This window comes from Nicotiana tabacum, chromosome 3 (genome assembly GCF_000715075.1).
Source record: "Nicotiana tabacum cultivar K326 chromosome 3, ASM71507v2, whole genome shotgun sequence".
Lineage (NCBI taxonomy): Eukaryota > Viridiplantae > Streptophyta > Magnoliopsida > Solanales > Solanaceae > Nicotiana > Nicotiana tabacum.
Window position 1 is genome coordinate 212,380,152 of NC_134082.1, and position 20,927 is coordinate 212,401,078.

General features: G+C 39.3%; 1 long non-coding RNA gene across 1 annotated transcript; it reads right to left on the reverse strand.

Annotated features, from left to right (window-relative positions):
- Window positions 1–13,230: 13,230 nt before the first annotated feature.
- On the reverse strand, window positions 13,231–16,485 carry LOC142179604 (uncharacterized). Its single transcript, XR_012708156.1, has 2 exons — window positions 15,720–16,485; window positions 13,231–13,443 (listed from the first exon to the last, which is right to left on the reverse strand). It is a non-coding gene; the product is annotated as an uncharacterized LOC142179604 (long non-coding RNA).
- Window positions 16,486–20,927: the final 4,442 nt, after the last annotated feature.

A 20,927-nucleotide genomic window follows, 5' to 3' on the forward strand; every position in this document is an offset into this window, starting at 1 on the left:
TCAATTCCTTGTTGGACCAATTTCAGAGACTCAAGCTCTCTTTCTCAAGAAGAGCTCAAGTCAACTAAACATAAACTAGTGTTTGCAACCACTAATTCAGCAATTAAATATGAAATTAGCCGAAATATCAAACACTCATAGTCAATCTAGCCCTAAAACACAAGACCCATCAATTACCCACACTAGGATTGAGCCAGAACCCTAGCTTATGGGTTTAGATACTCATAATTAAAGAAGAAAAGCAAGAAATAGATGAAAAAAACTCATATTAATTAATTACTAAGATAAACAAGAAGATTCAATATTGAAATATAGATAAAATTGCCCAAAATAGCTAAAATATTCAAATCCACGAGCGTAGCTCTTAGCTAAAACTATCTGATGACCTAAAAATGGGAAAAGAAGCTATTTATACTAAGCTAAAAAATCTGGACAAAAATACCCCTGCGGGGCTAGTACGAACCACACAAAATCACGTACGGCCGTACTAAGGCTCTTGACATAACAATCCATCTCTCTGAACTCAGGCAATGCGGACCGCACAAAATGGAGTGCGACCACGGAGGCTTCTAGTGTGGTTCGCATGAAATGGAGCACGAACCGCATTGACTTGAAACTCAGAACTGGCAACTCTCTGATCCTTCTTACTGCGGACCGCACTAAATTGAGTGTGACCGCATTGATCCCAGTGCGGACCACACAAAACCTATTGTTGCCGCATTGCTCTTTTTGCCTGAATATCATACTCTCTGAACCTCACTTGTGCGGACCGCACAGAATGGTGTGCGACCGCACTGGCCTTATTTTGTCTGAGCTTTGTCTTGTCTTGATACTTGTGCAAGTTTCACTCCTTTTGAGCTGATCTTTGACATCTTGTCACCTTGTTGATCAAACCTGCAATCAAACACAACTTGTGAGCTTTTGGGACTATTTTGTACACATTTCTAATCAAAACTTAAGCAAGAAGGAGTACAAAATGTAGCAAAATCCTTAGTTATCAACTCCCCCAAACTTAAGCTTTTGCTTGTCCTCAAGCAAACAAAATAATACCCACTCCTCAAGGGAAAATCCAAGAAAATTTAGCTATCCTAAAGTAACCTCATCTAGCATCAATTGGGACTAACAATTGCCCTAAATACAAATGAATCATTAACAACATTTACTCTTTGAAACACCAAGGATTAAGTGTAACATAAGAGCATCAAGAGTTGACTCAACACATCAAAGAACTCTTTCTATTACTTTGGTCATTGTGGAACCCAAACTCACATATCCTCAACTCTCCCTAAGCAAACCTCACCTTTAGAATAGTGGCACTCAAACCGAGGTCATTGGATTAACTCATCTCTCTCAAGAAAAAGAGTCACAAGTCCGGCTCTAAGTACCATATGCTTGCCCCTTATGTGAGTGACCACTAATGTAAGCTACATTCAACTCAAGATCATATAGGGCTTTTGTAGAGACATGGTGAAGGCTTTTGGTTTAGGGTAGGAAATGTTTGGTCTAAGTAGGTTCCATCTTCCCTTAAGCACTTCTTTTGTTTCATTTGGCACACATTCTCTTGACTCTTTGAGTCATTTCACTTCTTTCTAAGGGGTTAGAGAGACACATTGTCAATCTTTCTTATACATTTCAAATCTTTTCTCCTTTCTCAACTTTCCACACCTTTCATTCTTTGCTTTTCTTGAATCCCTTTTTATTCAATTCTACCTTGAGCATTATTTTTGTCTTTTTGATTTTCTTTCTTTTTTATTGCCTTTCCTTTTCTTCATTTTGTACCTTTTTACCACTTTGTTGCTATCCCCGTCTCCCCCCCAAACTTGTTTCCATGTGCTAAAGGAAAGATCAGGTGCCAAGAGAGGGTATCTTTTAGAACGGGTAAAGGCTTGTATCATGGTTCTTTGAAGGAAAAAGGTCTAAGACTCAAAAGGGTTTACTAGGGACCTTATCATTGGTAGGTTATGGAAGTGTTCAAGCTATCATTTGGACTAAGGAGAGTCTATAATCATGTCTCAAGTCAAAATTCACTTAGTATTTTGCCTCAACAAATATTCAGGGCAAGTTCTAGACCAATGGCTTGGGACTTGGACTTGCAATGCAATTTCTCACCACACAAGCTATGAGATTGCTAAAGACACAGAGTTGGGGGCCCACAACGACCTTAGATAAGATTTGAGCACACAATAGTTCCGAAAAACCACTTAATGATTATCGGTCAACACAAGAGTCTCAAAGCCACGACTTTCACCATCCTAAACACAACAATTTATTTTTGACCATAAGATCAAAGGCAAATGTGCTAGGCCCAAGTGAAACTTTGCTTGAGGCACCCTTAACCACTAACTACTAAAAACAAAAAGAAAAACGGACTCAAAGCCTTAAGAAGGTTGTCATGCCATCCATCATTGGGAAGAGCCACCCGGTTCACACAAACTCCACCTTTGGAAAGAACCGTGGCATTAAGAAAATCAAAGGCTTATTGCAAACTTTTAAAACAAGAAGCTATGAACATAAATAAGAAGCTAAGAACGAAAAATTGCGGAAAGTAAAATGAATATATACAAGAGGGGATTTGTCGAATATACAATAGATGAGATGAATATGTACAATGAAATATAACTTTGTATACAGACCCAAAGTAAAATAAAAGTACGCAAAATGTAACGAAATGTTAAAATTATATACAAACCAAAGATGAAAAATAAAGAAAGCCTAAAAACTGTATCACAAGTTTAGGGAATGGTGGCCGGTGAGGAAATTAATCCTGGAGAGGAGCTTTGTGGATAGGGACTTACTACCTCACAACCCTACTGTGAGGAGGCAGTTTAGGGAGAGAGTTAAATGGGAGTACTTTTTGGGTGAATGTGTAGATGACAACGAGTACTTGGTCAAGGAATTCTACACCAACGTCGCCCACATCAAAAAGGGCACAAAAATGACCAAGGTCCGAAATCTGAAGGTGTTGTTTGATGGGAAAACAATAAATGACTACCTTGGCTTTGATGATGAGGATGAGGCACTATTTATGGCGAAGATGGAAATGGGCGAGGAGGTCCGTCCCTGGTTGGCACAGTATCTGGCAATCCCAGGTACCACCCCCGATTGGTTGAATGCGGGCATCAAGATTCTGAGAAGAAGTTTGAACTTCAAGGCAAAGGGGTGGGAAACTTTTGTGTGCAGCAGACTGGACCCCACTACTCATGACAACTCCCTCCCTCTTCATCGGGTTGTTTTTGTGTCTTCGATAATGGCGGGGTACCCGATCAATGTGGGAAATATAATGTCTAGGGTAATCACACTTGTAGGCAATGAGCATGACAGAAACTACCCTTTCCCCAGCTTCTTGACTATGTACTTCAGGGACCTCAAAGTTGAAAAGAGGCCACTTGATGTCAAGGTCAAAGCGAGGGCCCCATTCTCTTGGTACAACATGCAGGGGGATGACAACCCAAAGAGCAAGAACTTTAAGGGAACAACTACTGCTCCAACTGGCCAGTCTGAAGAGCCAGTTGTGGTAGTGGCTCCTGCTCAGCCTGTCTCCACCTCCACAGACATTCCTCTTGTCCCATCTACTTTGATTGTTATTACTACCCCAATTGTTGTTATTACCATTCCAATTTCCTTGGTTGTTTTGATTGTTGTTTTGATTTCCCCAGTTGTTGTTTTGGTTGTTGTTCCCCCAATTACCATTGCCTTGTTGTTGATTGCCCCAATTGCCTTGGGGTATCCATTGTTGTTGGTTGGAAGAATTTACTCTTTGGCCTTGATAATTATTCACGTATTGCACCTCTTCACTTTGTTCATTATAACCATCATTTTGAAATCCACCACAATCATTGTCAAATTGCTCCGAATTCCCTTGGTTCTATTGACTTCTTTGTCTTCTTTTGTTGACAAGCATGTTAATACCCTCTATGGCATTCACTTGGCGAGGTTTTTGAACTTGTTGCAACTGTGCCTTTGCTAGTTGGTTTATTGTAGTTGTCAACTCAGCTATAGCCTGCCCATGATCATGTAACTCCTTGTGCAAATGAATAACCGTGGGTTCACCCTAGGGCATATTGGCTCTACTTTGCTAAGCGGAAGAAGTGTCAGCCATCTCGTCAAAAATGTCACAAGCCTTATCATACGACAGCTTCATGAAGTTGCCCCCAGCAAGTTGGTTCACTATGCATTGGTTTGTTGTATTAATGCCCCGGTAGAAGGTTTGTTGGATCATCGCCTCAGTCATATCATTGTTGGGGCATTCCTTCACCATTGTTCTATAACACTCTCAAATCTCATGCAAAGGTTCCGTGGGCTCTTGCTTGAACGCCAAGATCTCATCTCTCAATGTAACCATATGCCCCGGTGAGAAAATTTTTGCAATGAACTTGTCCGCCAACTCATCCCAAGTAGTGATGGAATGGTTAGGAAGTCGCTCGAGCCAATCCAATGCCTTCCCTCTAAGTGATAATGGGAAGAGTCTCAACCTAAGAGCATCCTCGGACACATTAGTTTACTTGCTCCCCCAACATATATCCACGAACCCTTTAGATGTTTGTAAGCATTTTAATTTGCAGCGCCCGTGAAATACCCACGTTGCTCTAGTAAGGTCAACATCACACTGGTTATTTGAAAATGCCCGTCCGGATTCGGGGTGGGACAATAACACTTGCATAGCCATAGTTCAGAAGTACTCTAGGAGCCACTCTTGGAGGTAGCGGAGGAGGGTCTGAGATATTGTCATTAACATTAGCATTAGCCTGGCGGCCTCTATGTTGTCCTTGAGGTACAAGAGGCACCTCATCATCTCCGACATCATCTACCTCTTCCCCCGCAATCACATTTCCAAGAGGGTCATTAGCGTTGTTCACTGCCATTTGGTACCTGAGTTGTGACACAAACAAAATTAGTAACAAAGAAGGAAAGAAGAACAATACACAAAACTATTTAGATAGATAGCCAAAATCGTTAGCTCCCTGGCAATAGCGCCAAAAAGTGGTCGAAGCTTACTCTGCACTACTATTGAGTAGCGAGAGAGGGTCGAAGCAGCTTTTACCCGATTTAGGGTCGGGATCGATTTTCACAGAGAGCTAGAAGTTAGAGTCGGGTATCTATCTAGTTTGGAGTCGTGTATGTGTTCCAAATTACACTTCTAAACATTTTTGGGTTTTTTTACTTCTACTTTTATCAAACTACAATAGTAAATTAAACTAGAATAAGCTAAGAGTAAAATATTGCGGGTTATTCAAATGGTTTAAAAGGCACTAGGGTAGTGACTTTCGCCTAGGTGGTTAATTGACGGATACTTGAGTCTAAGGCATGATTGACATATTTGGGGAGTATGATATAACCGTTGCACGATTTTACTCACTCTACACCTCTCGGTGGTTCAAGTGATTTTGCCCGAATTGACTTTCTCAAGACCAATTGGGTATGCAAATTTGCACAAGCAATCAAGGTTCAAGTCGGGTATTACTCTCTCGAGGTTTAACCCTTTAATCGCCCCAATTCCTTGTTGGACCAATTTCAGAGACTCAAGCTCTCTTTATCAAGAAGAGCTCAAGTCAACTAAACACAAACTAGTATTTGCAACCACTAATTCAGCAATTAAACATGAAATTAGCCCAAATATCAAACACCCATAGTCAATCTAGCCCTATAATATAAGACCCATCAATTACCCACACAAGGATTGAGCCACAACCCTAGCTTATAGGTGTAGTTACTCATAATTAAAGAAGAAAAACAAGAAATAGATGAAGAAAAACTCATATTAATTAATTACTAAGATAAATAAGAAGATTCAATGTTGAAATGTAGATAAAATTGCCCAAAAATAGCTAAAATATTCGAACCCACGAGCGCAACTCTTAGCTAAAACTATCTGATGACCTAAAAATGAAAAAATAAGCTATTTATACTAAGCTAAAAAATCTGGACAAAAATACCACTGCAGGGCTAGTGCGGACCGTACAAAATCACGTGCGGCCGCACTAAGGCTCTTGACATAAAAATCCATCTCTCTGAACTCAGGCAATGCGCACCGTACAGAATGGAGTGCGACCGCAGAGGCTTCTAGTGCGGTCCGCATGAAATGGAGTGCGGACCGCATTGACTTGAAACTCAGAACTGGCAACTCTCTGATCCTTCTTACTGCGGACCACACTAAATCGAGTGTGGCCGCATTGATCCCAGTGGGGACCACACAAAACCTATTGTTGCCGCATTGCTCTTTTTGCCTGAATATCATACTCTCTGAACCTCACTTGTGCGGACCGCACAGAATGGTGTGCGGCCGCACTGGCCTTGTTTTGTCTGAGCTTTGTCTTGTCTTGATACTTGTGCAAGTTTTACTCCTTTTGAGCTGATCTTCGACATCTTGTCACCTTGTTGATCAAACCTGCAATCAAGCACAACTTGTGAGCCTTTGGGACTATTTTGTACACATTTCTAATCAAAACTTAAGCAAGAAGGAGTATAAAATGTAGCAAAATCCGTAGTTATCACCTGCTTTGCACCTCCATGCCGCACTGTGTCTCTAAGGACAAGTAAATGAGGATCATCATACTGCCGATATCGGATACGCTCAAATAATGAAGAACGAGTGACTGTGCAAGCTAGAACACGACTGGGCTCAGAAACATCCAGCCTCACAAACTGATTGGCTAAAGCCTGAACATCCAGAGCAAGCAGCTTCTCACCGACCGGTATATATACAAGGCTGCCCATACTAGCTGACTTCCTATTCAAAGCATCGGCCACTACATCGGCCTTCCCCGGATGATACAAGATGGTCATATCATAGTCTTTCAACAGCTCCAACCACCTCCTCTGCCTCAAATTTAGCTTCTTCTGCTTGAACAAGTATTGCAAACTCTTGTGATTCGTGAACACCTCACATGACATGCCATATAAATAATGCCTCCAAATCTTCAGCGCATGAATAATGACTGCTAACTCCAAATCATGAACTGGATAATTCTTCTCGTGAATCTTCAACTGTCGCGAAGCATATGTAATAACCTTGCCATTCTGCATCAACACCGTACCAAGTCCAATACGAGATGAATCACAATATACTGTATATGGCCCTGAACCTGTAGGCAAAACCAGCACCGGTGCCGTCGTCAAAGCTGTCTTAAGCTTCTGAAAGCTCGCCTCAAACTCGTCCGACCACCTAAACTGGGCACCCTTTTGGATCAACCTGGTCATCGGGGCTACAATAAATGAAAATCCCTCCATAAACCAACGGTAATAACCCGCCAAACCCAAGAAACTCCAGATCTCTGTGGCTAATGTGGGTCTAGGCCAATCCTTAACTGCCACAATCTTCTTAGGATCCACCTAAATACCCTCTACTGATACAACGTGACCCAAGAATGCTACTGAACTCAACCAAAACTCACATTTCAAAAATTTAGCATACAACTGACTATCCCTCAGAGTCTGAAGAATGACTCGAAGATGTTGTTCGTGCTCCTCTCGGCTGCGGGAATAGATCACAATATCATCAATGAAGACAATCACGAAGGAATCCAAATAAGGCTTGAACACTCAGTTCATCAAATCCATGAAAGTTGCTGGGGCATTTGTCAACCCGAATGATATCACTAAGAACTTATAATGCCCGTACCGAGTGCGAAAAGCTATCTTAGGGACATCGGATGCCCTAATCCTCAACTGATGGTAGCCAGCTCTCAAATCAATCTTCGAAAATACCTTGGCATCCAGAAGCTGATCAAATAAATCATCAATCATCAGCAATGTATACTTGTTCTTGATGGTGACTTTATTCAATTGCCGATAACATAGCTGATGCGGCGTGCATCCCGATCCTACCATATAAACAACATCAGTATCAATAATCCAACAATAACAGTATCAATATTCAATAACAATATCAAAATTCTCCCATATTCCTCCTTGTTGCTGGCGCGCAACCTGATACCACATGTCCTCCCTTATTACTCCTTGTTGCGGCATACAACCTGATCCCACCAGACAATCACTTTTCTCCCTTATTCCTCCTATTGCGGCGTGCAACCCGATCCCAACATATGTATATATCAACACCAATCACAAAGAGAAAATACCAAGAATTTCACAAGTTAGCTCAATTTCCATATTTCTACACTTCAACTCTTATAATGGGTTATCACTACGATTAGGAACTTCACCTATGAAGGTTAAACAACAAGACCAACCAGAGTTCACCATAAGGCACCAACAACTCAACACAAGCTAACAATATAACTAAACGAAACCATGAAACAATTAACAGTTAATATAAAGCAATTAGGCATGGAGACATTTATGGCAAATAACAATTAAAGCATAGAATAGTTAAGCAGGTAGCAATTAAGACAAAGAATGATCTAATAGGAGACGGGGACGGGAAACAACTAAACATGGTAATTCTGGTGGCGCATAGGTACTCGTCACCACATCTATACGCCGCACACATGAAATTTCACATAGCAAATAAGTCGGGGATTCCTATTCCCTCAAGTCAAGGTTAGACCAAACACTTACCTCAGCTTTACCTCTTGATTCCACCACCAATTCGCTTGTATCTAGTCATAATTTACTTAATAACGTTAATAATTTCTAAATAAACCAATTCTAATGCATGAAAATAGATTTCTCATTGCTTTCCCCAAAAAGTCAAAAATTGACCCCGGGTTTGCTTGGTCCAAACCCGAAATTCAGACCAAAACCCGATTACCCATTCACTCCCGAGCCCGAATATACAATTGGTTTTGGAATCCGACCTCAATTTGAAGTCTAAGTCCCCAAATTTCTATATTTTTAAGTTCTACCCAAAATTCCCAATTCCACCATGAAAACCCTAGATTCTAGGATGAAATCTTATAAAAAGAAGTGAAGGAGTGAAAGAAATGAGTTTAAAATCACTTACTTGTATTTTGGGGAAGAGAGAGTGTTTGAAAAATCGCCTCTTATGTTTTAGGGTTTTTGAAAAAATAAAAAATGACTGAAAAGTCTCATTTATATATATCCCTATCAGATCCTCACCGCTGACCGCAAAAATCCCACCGTGGCAGCAAAGACCCCAGCGCGGTCGCAAAAATTCACCGCAGACTGCGAACAACAGTTTCAGAGACCTGCAACTTTTCAAGTCAAGGTATTTTTTTTTCAAGTCTCAGAACACTCAAAAGCCTATTCGTATCTCACCCGAGCCCTCGGGCTCCAAACCAAATATGCATGCAAGTCTAAAAATATCATACGGATTTGCTCGTGTGATCAAATCATCAAAATAACATTAACAACTACGAATTTAACCTCAAATTCATGAAATTCTTCATGAACATTGAAATTTTTATTTTTTTCTCAACTGAAGGTCCGATTTATATCAATTCAACTCCGATTCTTACCAAATTTCACAGATTCGACATAATTATTATTTCAAATCTGTACCGGGCTCCGAAACTAAGATACGAGCCCGATACCATCAATAACACACAACATTTTATTTCAAAATGCCTTTATACTTCCCAGCAAATAATTTTCTTTAAAAATTCTTTTCTCGGGCTTGGGACCTCGGAATTCGATTTCAACCACACGCCCAAATCCCATATTTTTCTACGAACCCTACGGGACCGTCCGATCAAGGTTCCAGATCTGTTTACCAAGAATGTTGACCATAGCCAACTTCAATTAATTTTAAAAGCCAAATTCATTATTTTTCGTAAATTTCACATAAAAGCTTTCCAGAAACGCGCCCAGAATGCGCACGTAAATCGAGATAAGATAAAAAGAGGTTTTCAAGATCTCGGGACGCAAATTTGACTTCTAAAACAAAAGATGACCTTTAGGGTCATCACACTAACTGTCATAGTAATTGCGACCATTATATAAACAAATACCTTTGTCATTCACAAGTTGGCGGAGATAGATCAATTAAACATTAATTTGTGTGAGTTGGAAGTTAGATTCATATAACACAACATTTAAAATGTATTATACAAGTTGTGGATTGTGTTATGTTAGACATTTTTAATTCGATACGTTAAATTGATGCACCGTACATTTTGCTATAGTTTTCATATTTGATTTGTTCTGTTATACCATATTCTCTTAATTTTTCTTTGTTGTATATTCGCGGGGATGTATGGTTATTGTGTGGGTTAACCATTGTTGAGCTGCACATTATGACATCAATAAGCGTACCATCAAGAAGCCATTAGTATCTATCTTTAGAAAAAAATTTACTTAATGGAAAATTAGCAAATTATTATCAACCTAGATGTTAATAATAAAATAGATTAAAACTTGAAATTAGTTTACTTGAATTTGAAGACTTAAAGACTCCATCCCAGCTAATATATGCGACAAAATATACCAATTAAATTAATTTAGTTGCTATAATAACACTTATATTCTCTCGAAACTTTATAGAAGAACTAGGAATGCCGCAAAGAAGCCCATCGTAAAAAGTTACTTGCGCTCGATATTTATATTAAATATATAAATTCCAGATGTGTCTTTATACACACATCTATAAATGTTGTGTCATGGTTAAGTAATATGTATTATTATATTACTTTAATTTTTAACTATATATTAGAATTATATTATTCGTTTTTTATAAGTATAAACACAAAGTCCAGATAAGTATTTTCTAGGAAAGGAATAATACAGCTATAGTACAGGTTGTACACATCTTGAAAAAACATGAAAGGCCTGACCCAATAATTTATTTGGATGTAATCTAATCTATTTGTTCAGATTATAGTGTAATTTGTCTTAAATTTGACATAGAGCTCTTACTATAAATAGCACTACTTTGCTTTCATCCAACATCCAAGTTACAAAAGTAAAATAAATATTCAATCAAGGAGAGGAAGTGCATCATATTAAAAATCATGAATTTCACAAAAATTCTAGTGACAGTTTTCTTTTTTGTGTCTATTTTAGCAAATATTGAAGCTACAAATAATGAAGTTGCTGGCGACGATGGAATAGCTTGCAAAGCAAAATGTATACTTGCATGTGCCTTAAGTAGAACTCCTCATTGCCTTGATGATTGCCTGAAACAATGCCAACTTCCTATTTCTACTGAAGTATTGAACTGCAATTTTGCTTGTTCAATTGAACGTTGCTCCAAGTTTAGAGAAGGTATAATTCTTTCCTTAACTTTCTTTATTTTGAATAATTTTCTATGTTTGCTGACATGTCATGAAGTTTACATAAAGTAATTTGTGACATACATTTTAAACAATTATTTGTAGATTCGAAGCTGATGGGAAGCTGTTTGGAAGAATGTTCAACAAAATATTGCAACTAGCTAGAGAGACTATATGTATCTTTTATGCTTCTTGTTATGCAAAAACAAAGTAAAAAAAGAGACTAGAACAAATATCTATATTGATTATTCCAAATGTATTGATTTATGCTCCTAATGAAGGGGCGAAAATTATTTTTTACAACTCTGTCTTTTGGGTATTCAATCTCCCTTATCGTCTCTTTGGTCATCTCCCAATTTCTAATGGAGTAATTTGTCTTAAATATTAACAAAAAGATCTTATAATAAATAAAGTTACCTTGCTTTCATCAAACATCCAAGACAAATAAGTAAAACAAATATATTCAATTAAGAAGAGGAAGTGCATCATTATATTGCAAAATCATGAACTTGGCAAAGTTTTTAGTTGCAGATTTCCTCATTGTGTCTTTTTAAGCAAATGTTGAAGCTAATATTGGTGAGGAGGGAATAGGTTGCATATTATTGTCATCTTCCCGTTTCTCCTAAAGAATTGAACTGTAATCTTACTTGTTCAATTGAACGTTGTTCCAAGTTTAGAAAAGGTATAATTATTTACCTAGCATTTTTTCATTTATATAATTTTTTTAATGTTGGTCCCGATCGACATGTGAAGTTAGCATAAATTTAACAAAACCTTTTTGTTATTTGAGTGACAATGCTTATATAGGAGCACTCTTCACCAACCCAATAGTAACAAAAAGAAGAATATATACTAATGTACAATAGCTACTTTATAACCCAGGGTGTGGCGGGGTAGTTTGAGATCTTTCCCAGTTAATCATAGGTTTCAGGCTTGAGCTCTTAGAATAGAAAACTTCATAATACGTAATTAGCATTTATCCTCCATAATGAGTCTATCCGCTATAAATTCGAGTTAGTCGGGCCAGTCAGCTTTGAATGCCGGATGCTTAAAATAAAAATAAATAAAACTAATTATATATCTTTCATTTCGAAATCAAATTTGTACATCATGAGAATTACCCATGTGGTCTTGATGAGGTACTAAGGTTAACTTTACTCCTTAAATTCCTGGTCAATGTTATTTTATTTTTTTTATTTTTTTTAATAACAACTCTAATTTGTGTTCTGTTTCATCTTTGGTTCTTGAACATATCATGATTGTACCCATCAAATTAAAATTCTGGATCCGTCATTGTTGAAAGATACAATTACTAGTGAGATATTGGTCATATAACGCAGTTGCTATCCGTTCTATTCCGTTCTCTATCTATCTTGACATTGTTGATTTTATATTTGTACAATGAAACTGCGAAAGACTTACCATTGGCATGGCTTATAATATTGCGTATATTGGATATTCTACTTTAAAATGTCTTACCATGAACAAGCTTTTTCTTCATATTGCAAAATATTTACAGGGAAAGCTTTAGGCACATAGCATTTAGTCCAAAACTTATTTTTTCCTGGCGCAAATTTTCCTCCATTTTAGGTAGTTCAAGCTTCAAACTGGAAGACTGATTCATATTTTACTGTAATCCAAATGTCAAACAAAAAAATAAATCCATCTTTTTACTGTTAGTAAGCGCCTCTAGAAGTCCTATTATGTCAAAGGTCGAACAAAAAAAAGTTGTGCAAAGTTCGTTGATGGATCATTTTAGTCACAACCCAAGCCTCGGGCCACTTTGTGCTATAGAGCCTAATTAACACACAGTAACTATACTTAGCTTAACTAATTACCAAGGCAAAGTATAGAAATACAGAAAAATAGAACGCTCTCGTTGTGAGTCAAGCTCAATGTCACGCCCCGAACCTGGGTCTGGATGTAACACGGCACTTGGTGCCTGACTACATGTGACCGAGCGAACCAACTGGCTGGTTGAATCAACATGTAATATCATAACATACTAAATGCGGAAGATAAACTAAGACATGCTGATATACTGAAAGTCTGAATGATGTAAATCAAAGTACGAAAATACTAATACAATTTATGAAACGTATTTGTAGCAAATATAGCTTAACATGAAAAACTTGAGACTCTATCTAACTGTTACTCTAGTCTATGAAGCCTCTATAGAAGTACTGAAAACACTAACTATGTGTAAGTACTGAAAGGCTATAAAGTAATGATAATGCCCCGAAAGAACTGGGGATCACCAAACAGCTGATACGAGAATCCTAGCGTTCTGAATCATCAACCTGTAAATCATTACCTGCATCGTGAGATGCAGGCCCCGGGCAAAAGGGACGTCAGTACATTTGAAATGCACTGGTATGTAAAGCAACTGAAAGGAAGAATTATAAATGCTGAAACTGAAACTAAACTAATAACTGAGAATTGATAATTGATAACTGAAATGATAACTATTGAAACTAAAACTGAAATGATAATTGATAACTGATAACTGGTAACTGAAATGATAACTGATAACTGAATTGAATAAAGGAAGTAAGGATATGAATACTCCCTCTTCCGAATGATGAACAACGTGTTTATCTGAATATTAAACTGCGGCCTCAGGCCCAAGTATACGTATACATAACTGCGACCTCAGGTCCAAAATGCATAAAGCATAAATTGCAGCCTCAGGCCCAAAGATGCAAAAAGCATAAACTGCAGCCTCAGGCTCAAAGATGCATAAAGCATTAACTGTGGCCTCAGGCCCAAATACAGGTGTTCGACATTCAGGGATTTAAAATTAGGAATTGAGAATCATACTATAATACATAATAGTGAAATACTGAATCAAGCTGAGTTACATGATACTGGAATACTGGATCACACTGAGTACATAATACTGGAATATTGAATCATACTGAGTTACATAATACTAGAATACTGAATAGGACTAGAATGAGACATGTATTCTTGAACTGATTATGAACACTGAAACTTCAACTGTTTATGACATGCTAAGTAAGTTATACTGAGATTTAGGGACATCAAACCCAAGTCTATATTGAATACGAACTGAGCTCACAACGTTCAGAATGAAAGTCATGAACGAGTTATGAAGCTAGAGAATAGAAGTTCTACAACTATTCAAGGAACTAGGCTTAACTATATTTCTGAGACAATCGATACGTCTGTCGCACCTCCTTTTTCCGCGCCCGAGGGGCGCATGGGGAGTTTTTTCCAATTAAAGAACAATCGAAACGGGATTCGTTTAATTATTTCAGAGTCGCCACTTGGGAGATTTAGGGTGTCCCAAGTCACCAATTTTAATCCCGAATCGAGGAAAATAATGACTCTATATTACAGTCCGCGTACCAGAAATCTAGATAAGGAATTCTGTTAACCCGGGAGAAGGTGTTAGGCATTCCCGAGTTCCGTGGTTTTAGCACGGTCGCTCAACTGTTATATTTGGCTTATTTATCTGATTTTTAATACAATATGAACTTATGTGCAAATTTATCTTTTAACCGCTCTATTATTATTGTTTTTACAAGAATGTGAACATCGCTTAAAATATATCTTTGGACTGTGTCACATGAAATGCACCCACAATCCGAAACATATTTTATTTGATGTTTTAGGATTTGGATTTGGGTCGCATGAAATGCACACCCGAGTTTAAGAAAGTAAATTATTAAGCACGCGCCTAAAGAGACTATCGCGTTATTATTTTGCGGAGGCCGTGAAATTCGCTAAACGGCCCTCCTGAATTCTAAGTAATTTTAAACAAGTATTTACTGAGGGCCCCGCAATTTGTATTTTTATTCGGCGAGGCTCATCTCATTCTTATTTTTAAAAGGAATTTGCAACGTCATGGAAATGCATCTCGGGCCACGCCACAATCAATGCGCCCGTGACTAGAGACATATTTCGACTCCGTTGAGATTTGGACTTGGGTCACATAAATGTGCACCCGAGTTTAGGGAGATAACATTATTAAAGGCGCGCCTAAAGCAACTAGCGCATTATTATTTTGGGGTAGGGCCGTGAAATTTGCTAAACGACCCATCCCGGAATCTAAGTATTTAATACATATACTTTGTGAGGGCCCCGCAATTTGTCCCTTTTATTCGGCGAGGCTCGTCTCATTTTATTCTTTATTATTATTTTTTATTATTATTATTTATTTTTATTTTTTATATATTGTTTTTTAAAAAAAGGATGCCATTTTTACGCCTTTAACAATGATAAACCTTACGGCTTCTTCACAACTACAATCTCATAACTTGTCAAGATTTGATAAAAGAAGTTAAGCGAATGAGTGTTTCGGGCGTAGCAACAACATGCACTAATACTAATTTTGTCCAAATAAATTAAGACAATAATAACATAACACATTGAACGTAAATAATAACAATACTAATCTTGGGACTACTAATACAACTAAATCAAATGACATCAAGTAAACAATAATAACATAACACAAAAATGAACTAAAATGCATACGGTGAAACATAGGCAGAAAATTCCATACCAATTTTTATATTGCATCTCAAACATTCAACGTAACGTTTCCCTTTGAGGTTTACTAACCTGAAAAAAAACAGAAAATGGATAGAGCCACGGACCAACCCTCTACATCGACCTCGACGAACAACCTCGACGTACCGGACCTCGACGAACAAGAGACGACCTCAACGGACTGAAACAGAAAACTCGGACCAAGACTGTCGACGACCCGAGGCGTTGGCTGATTGCTGGTTCTATTCTTTTCGACGCTGCAGATTGATACGAGAAGTTAAAGCAGAAGGGATCGCTTGGGCAAGGCGATGAGGCTGCAATGACGGGAAGCTGACGTGAGGGAGTCGGACGTTTGGTGATGTTGGTGGTTTTGGACGTGAAGTTGGTGGTTTTCGACAGTAGGGTTGCCGGCGTTAATGGAGGTGGGCGTTTATGACAGTAGGTCGATGGGGATGGTGCGTGGGGGTGCCGGACTGACGATGCAGCGAGCAGCAGCTCGACGGAGCTGGTGCGTGGGGGCTGCCGGTGGTTTTGGACGGTGGTGTTGGGTGGTTTTGACGATGCTGGACTGGTTCGTTAATGGAGTGTTGGTGGTGGGCTGTTCGGAGGTTGACGACGGGTGATTTTCGGGTAGAGGTGTTGGATGGTTTTGACGATGGTGGGGTTGCCGTGGTTGACGGAACTGGGCAGCGGTTATGGAGGTCGACGGACTGGTGTTCGGTTAGTGGTCGTGAGCAGTTGACGGAGTAGGGTTTCTTAGGTTCTTTCTCTTTTTTAACCGAGGAAGAAGAAGAAGCCACAGTATTTTCCAAGCCCCCGTTCCTCTGTTTGTTCTCCCTCCCCTTCAGGTTCTCTTTCTTTCTTCTTTATGAAGAAGAAAGGTGAACAGTGGTCCCCCCTTTCAAAAATTTTCAAAAGTCCCCCCCAAATCCCTCAAAGTCTGTCCGTGTTTTGTAATGCTTTGCCCATGAAAATGAGCCCCATGCGTGGTGGGGTTCGAGGCATATGTCCCCCACGCGTGGTGGGGTTCCCCACGTGTCCTGGACACGGTTTATTATGGGCTAGGTCCGAAAATTAGGCCTAAAACCGGGTAGTTTAAACCCGAATATTATTCTTTTGTCAGGACCCGAGAAATAGGAACACGTTGCTTAACTAGTCCTATGTAAGCAAAATAACTACCAAAAATAAGACTAGTATTTAAACAAAACTATATCTTTTGAATATTTTTTCAAGATTTAAAATAGCTACAAAATATTAATGAAACTATTTTTTTTTTGTAATTTTCGTTTTAAATATTAAGATAAAATATGAGGTAATATTTTTGTATTTTTCAAAGTTAAAATGACTATAAAACCTTAATAGAACTATATTTTTGTAATTTTCGAAATTATATAAAATACCAAAATAAAGTGCAATTTTTGTATTTTTTCAAGTTTATGAGAGATACATAAACTAAAATTTATATATGTATTTTTTTTTTGAAATTTTCTTTTTGCAACGGAATAAAGTAAAAGGTTAAAATAGCTATACTAGACCCAATTTCACATATTCGTGCTAAAAATGTGAAAATTCTCGGGGAGGGTCAAAAATCACGTGCTTACAGCTGCCCCTCTTTGACTGGAAACACGAAGAGTTTTCCGACAAAGAACGACTAGACGTGTTTTTGACCCGACCATTACTTGGACGGACTATACTTAAGGAAAGGGAGGGAATGTGACCGAGCCCTGGTATCTGAGCTGCCTACATATCCTTGGTTATACAGGAATCAGACCACGTGTAGTTCGGAAATGAGAGAGATAGTGAAGTGTACCGAGGTGAAGAGCCGATCGAGGTGCCGTTCCGTTGAGGTTCCGGTCCGCGGTCCTGTCATTTCAACAAAAATGAAAACTAAAAAAGACTAACTAAGCCTATCAGCTACTAGTTACAAGGATTCCTATCTCTTAAGTCTTCTGAAACTTGGTCTTGAGTCTTGAATGGTGCTTCATACAGACTTTGGATCTGAACCTTGACACTTGCTAGTTGTAGGCGCTAGTTCCTGAGCAGATCTCATCTGTTCTCCACTTCCGTATTTTGGGCTCTTCTCTTTCTTCTCTTTTTTCTTTTTTTTTTCTTGTTTTTTTTTGTTTTTTTTTGTTTTTGTGACCAGCTTCTGTTGATCATCCCAGACTATTGATTCGCGTTCTTGAGGCGAGCTTCTAACTTGGATTGAATGCTGGGGATTTCTGTTGTAACCTTCTGCTTTCCGGTGGGCCACTGCTTGATCTTGAAACATGTTTCTCCGTTCTACAGGCGGACCCCTGACTTATTCTATCTTCGACACGCAACAACCTCCGTTCTACAGGCGGGTCCCTGACAATCAAAACAAACAAAACAAATAAAATTTCCTAACCAGTTTGTACTGGGAAGATTTGTGAGTCGTTAGCAAAATTGTAACTCACTTACACCACTGATGCAATGATGAGAGCAAACTAAAGTCTAGGATGTGCATCTCCTATGAGTAAAACCAAAACCCTTGCTAGCAAATGTGTCTGCTAAAATAAAAACCTCAATGACTCAAACTGGAAAGTGTGTCTTCTATGGTTGAATCGGACTGAGCTAAACTAGGAAGTGCGTCTCCTAAGGGTGAAAACTTCAGTGATTAGAAACTAGGAAGTACGTCTCCTATGAATAAAATCTCGATTAGGAAGTGCGTCTCCTACGGGTAAACTTCAAATGAATCAAATTAGGAAGTGCGTCTCCTACTGGTGAAGCTTGCTTAGGAAGTGCGTCTCCTATTGGAAAAACTGTTCTTAGGAAGTGCGTCTCCTAATGGGTAAAATTTGCTTAGGAAGTGCGTCTCCTATTGGTAGAACTAAACTTAGGAAGTGCGTCTCCTATGGGTGAAATGAATCTAGGAAGTGCGTCTCCTATTGATGAAACTTGTTCTTAGGAAGTGCGTCTCCTGCTGGGTAAGACTTGCTTAGGAAGTGCGTCTCCTATTGGTGAAACTGAACCTAGGAAGTGCGTCTCCTATTGGTGAAATAAACTTAGGAAGTGCGTCTCCTATCGGTGAAATTAACTTAGGAAGTGCGTCTCCTATTGGTGAAACTTGCTTAGGAAGTGCGTCTCCTATTGGTGAAATAAACTTAGGAAGTGCGTCTCCTATCGGTGAAATTAACTTAGGAAGTGCGTCTCCTATTGGTGAAACTTGCTTAGGAAGTGCGTCTCCTATGGTGAAACTTGCTTAGGAAGTGCGTCTCCTGTTGGTGAAACTGACTTAGGAAGTGCGTCTCCTACTGGTGAAACTTATCTTAGGAAGTGCGTCTCCTACTGATAAAATATTTTTAGGAAGTGCGTCTCCTATTGGGTGAAATAAACTTAGGAAGTGCATCTCCTACTGGTTAAACTTTTTAGGAAGTGCGTCTCCTACTGGTACAATGGATTTAGGAAGTGCGTCTCCTACTGGCGAAACTTGCTTAGGAAGTGCGTCTCCTACTGGTGAAATATTTTTAGGAAGTGCGTCTCCTATTGGTGAAATTGAACTTAGGAAGTGCGTCTCCTATGGTAAAACTGAACTTAGGAAGTGCGTCTCCTATGACAAACTGAACTTAGGAAGTGCGTCTCCTATGGTAAAACTGAATTTTAGGAAGTGCGTCTCATATGGGTGAACTATTCTTAGGAAGTGCGTCTCCTACTGGTGAAACTTGCTTAGGAAGTGCGTCTCCTACTGGTGAAACTTGCTTAGGAAGTGCGTCTCCTATTGGTGAAACTTATCTTAGGAAGTGCGTCTCCTATTGGTAGAACTGAACTTAGGAAGTGCGTCTCCTATGGTAAAACTAAAACTTAGGAGGAAATGCATCTCCTATGGGTAAAGACGTGGAATGTATGCCTCTGTTATTATGGGCGGGCTCCCAACTTCAACACTTAAAAGTAAAAACTGAATGTATGCCTCTATTATCTGGGCGGGCTCCCAATTTCAACACTTGAAAGTAAAGACTGAATGTATGCCTCTGTTATCTGGGCGGGCTCCCAACTTCAACACTTAAAATAGAAAGACTGAATGTATGCCTCTGTTATCTGGGCGGGCTCCCAATTTCAACGCTTGAAATAAAAAGACTGAAATGTATTCCTCTCGTTATACAGGTGGGCGCCTGGAACATGAAATGCAAATACTGAAATGTATTCCTCTCGTTATTCAGGTGGGCGCCTGGAACATGAAATGCAAATACTGAAATGTATTCCTCTCGTTATACAGGTGGGCGCCTGGTAAGAATTTTAAAGACTGAAAGTATTCCTCTCGTTATACAGGTGGGCGCCTGTTTGTAAAGATATGAAAAATGATATACCCGTATTATACTGGTGGGTGACCTAGAACAGAAATGAAAAGACAGAAATGTATTCCCGCATTATACTGGTGGGTGACCCAGAACAAAAAATGAAAAGACAGAAATGTATTCCTCTCGTTATTCAGGTGGGCGCCTGTTTTCAAAACTTGAAATAAAAAGACTGAAACCAACATATCCTATTTGAGGGCGGATGAACCCAACATATCCTATTTGAGGGCGAATGAACCCGACATATCCTATTTGAGGGCGGATGAACCCGACAGATCCTATTTGAGGGCGGATGAACCCAACATATCCTATTTGAGGGCGGATGAACCCGACAGATCCTATTTGAGGGCGGATGAACCCAACATATCCTATTTGAGGGCGGATGAACCCGACATATCCTATTTGAGGGCGGATGAACCCAACAGATCCTATTTGAGGGCGGATGAACCCGACAGATCCTATTTGAGGGCGGATTAACCCAACAGATCCTATTTGAGGGCGGATTAACCCGACGGATCCTATTTGAGGGCGGATTAACCCGACAGATCCTATTTGAGGGAGGATTAACCCGACATATCCTATTTGAGGGCGGATTAACCCGACGGATCCTATTTGAGGGCGGATTAACCCAACAGATCCTATTTGAGGGCGGATGAACCCGACAGATCCGATTTGAGGGCGGATTAACGCGCCCGATCCTATTTGAGGGCGGATTAACCCGACAGATCCTATTTGAGGGCGGATTAACCCAACATATCCTGTTTGAGGGCGGATGAACCCGACAGATCCTATTTGAGGGTGGATGAACCCGAACATATCCTATTTGAGGGCGGATGAACCCAAACATATCCTATTTGAGGGCGGATGAACCCAACATATCCTTAAGGCTTGAAAATGTCTTACCTCAACACTTGGGGATTATTTACTTACCTGCTGGGGGATAAAATGTTATCAGCTGGGGGTACCT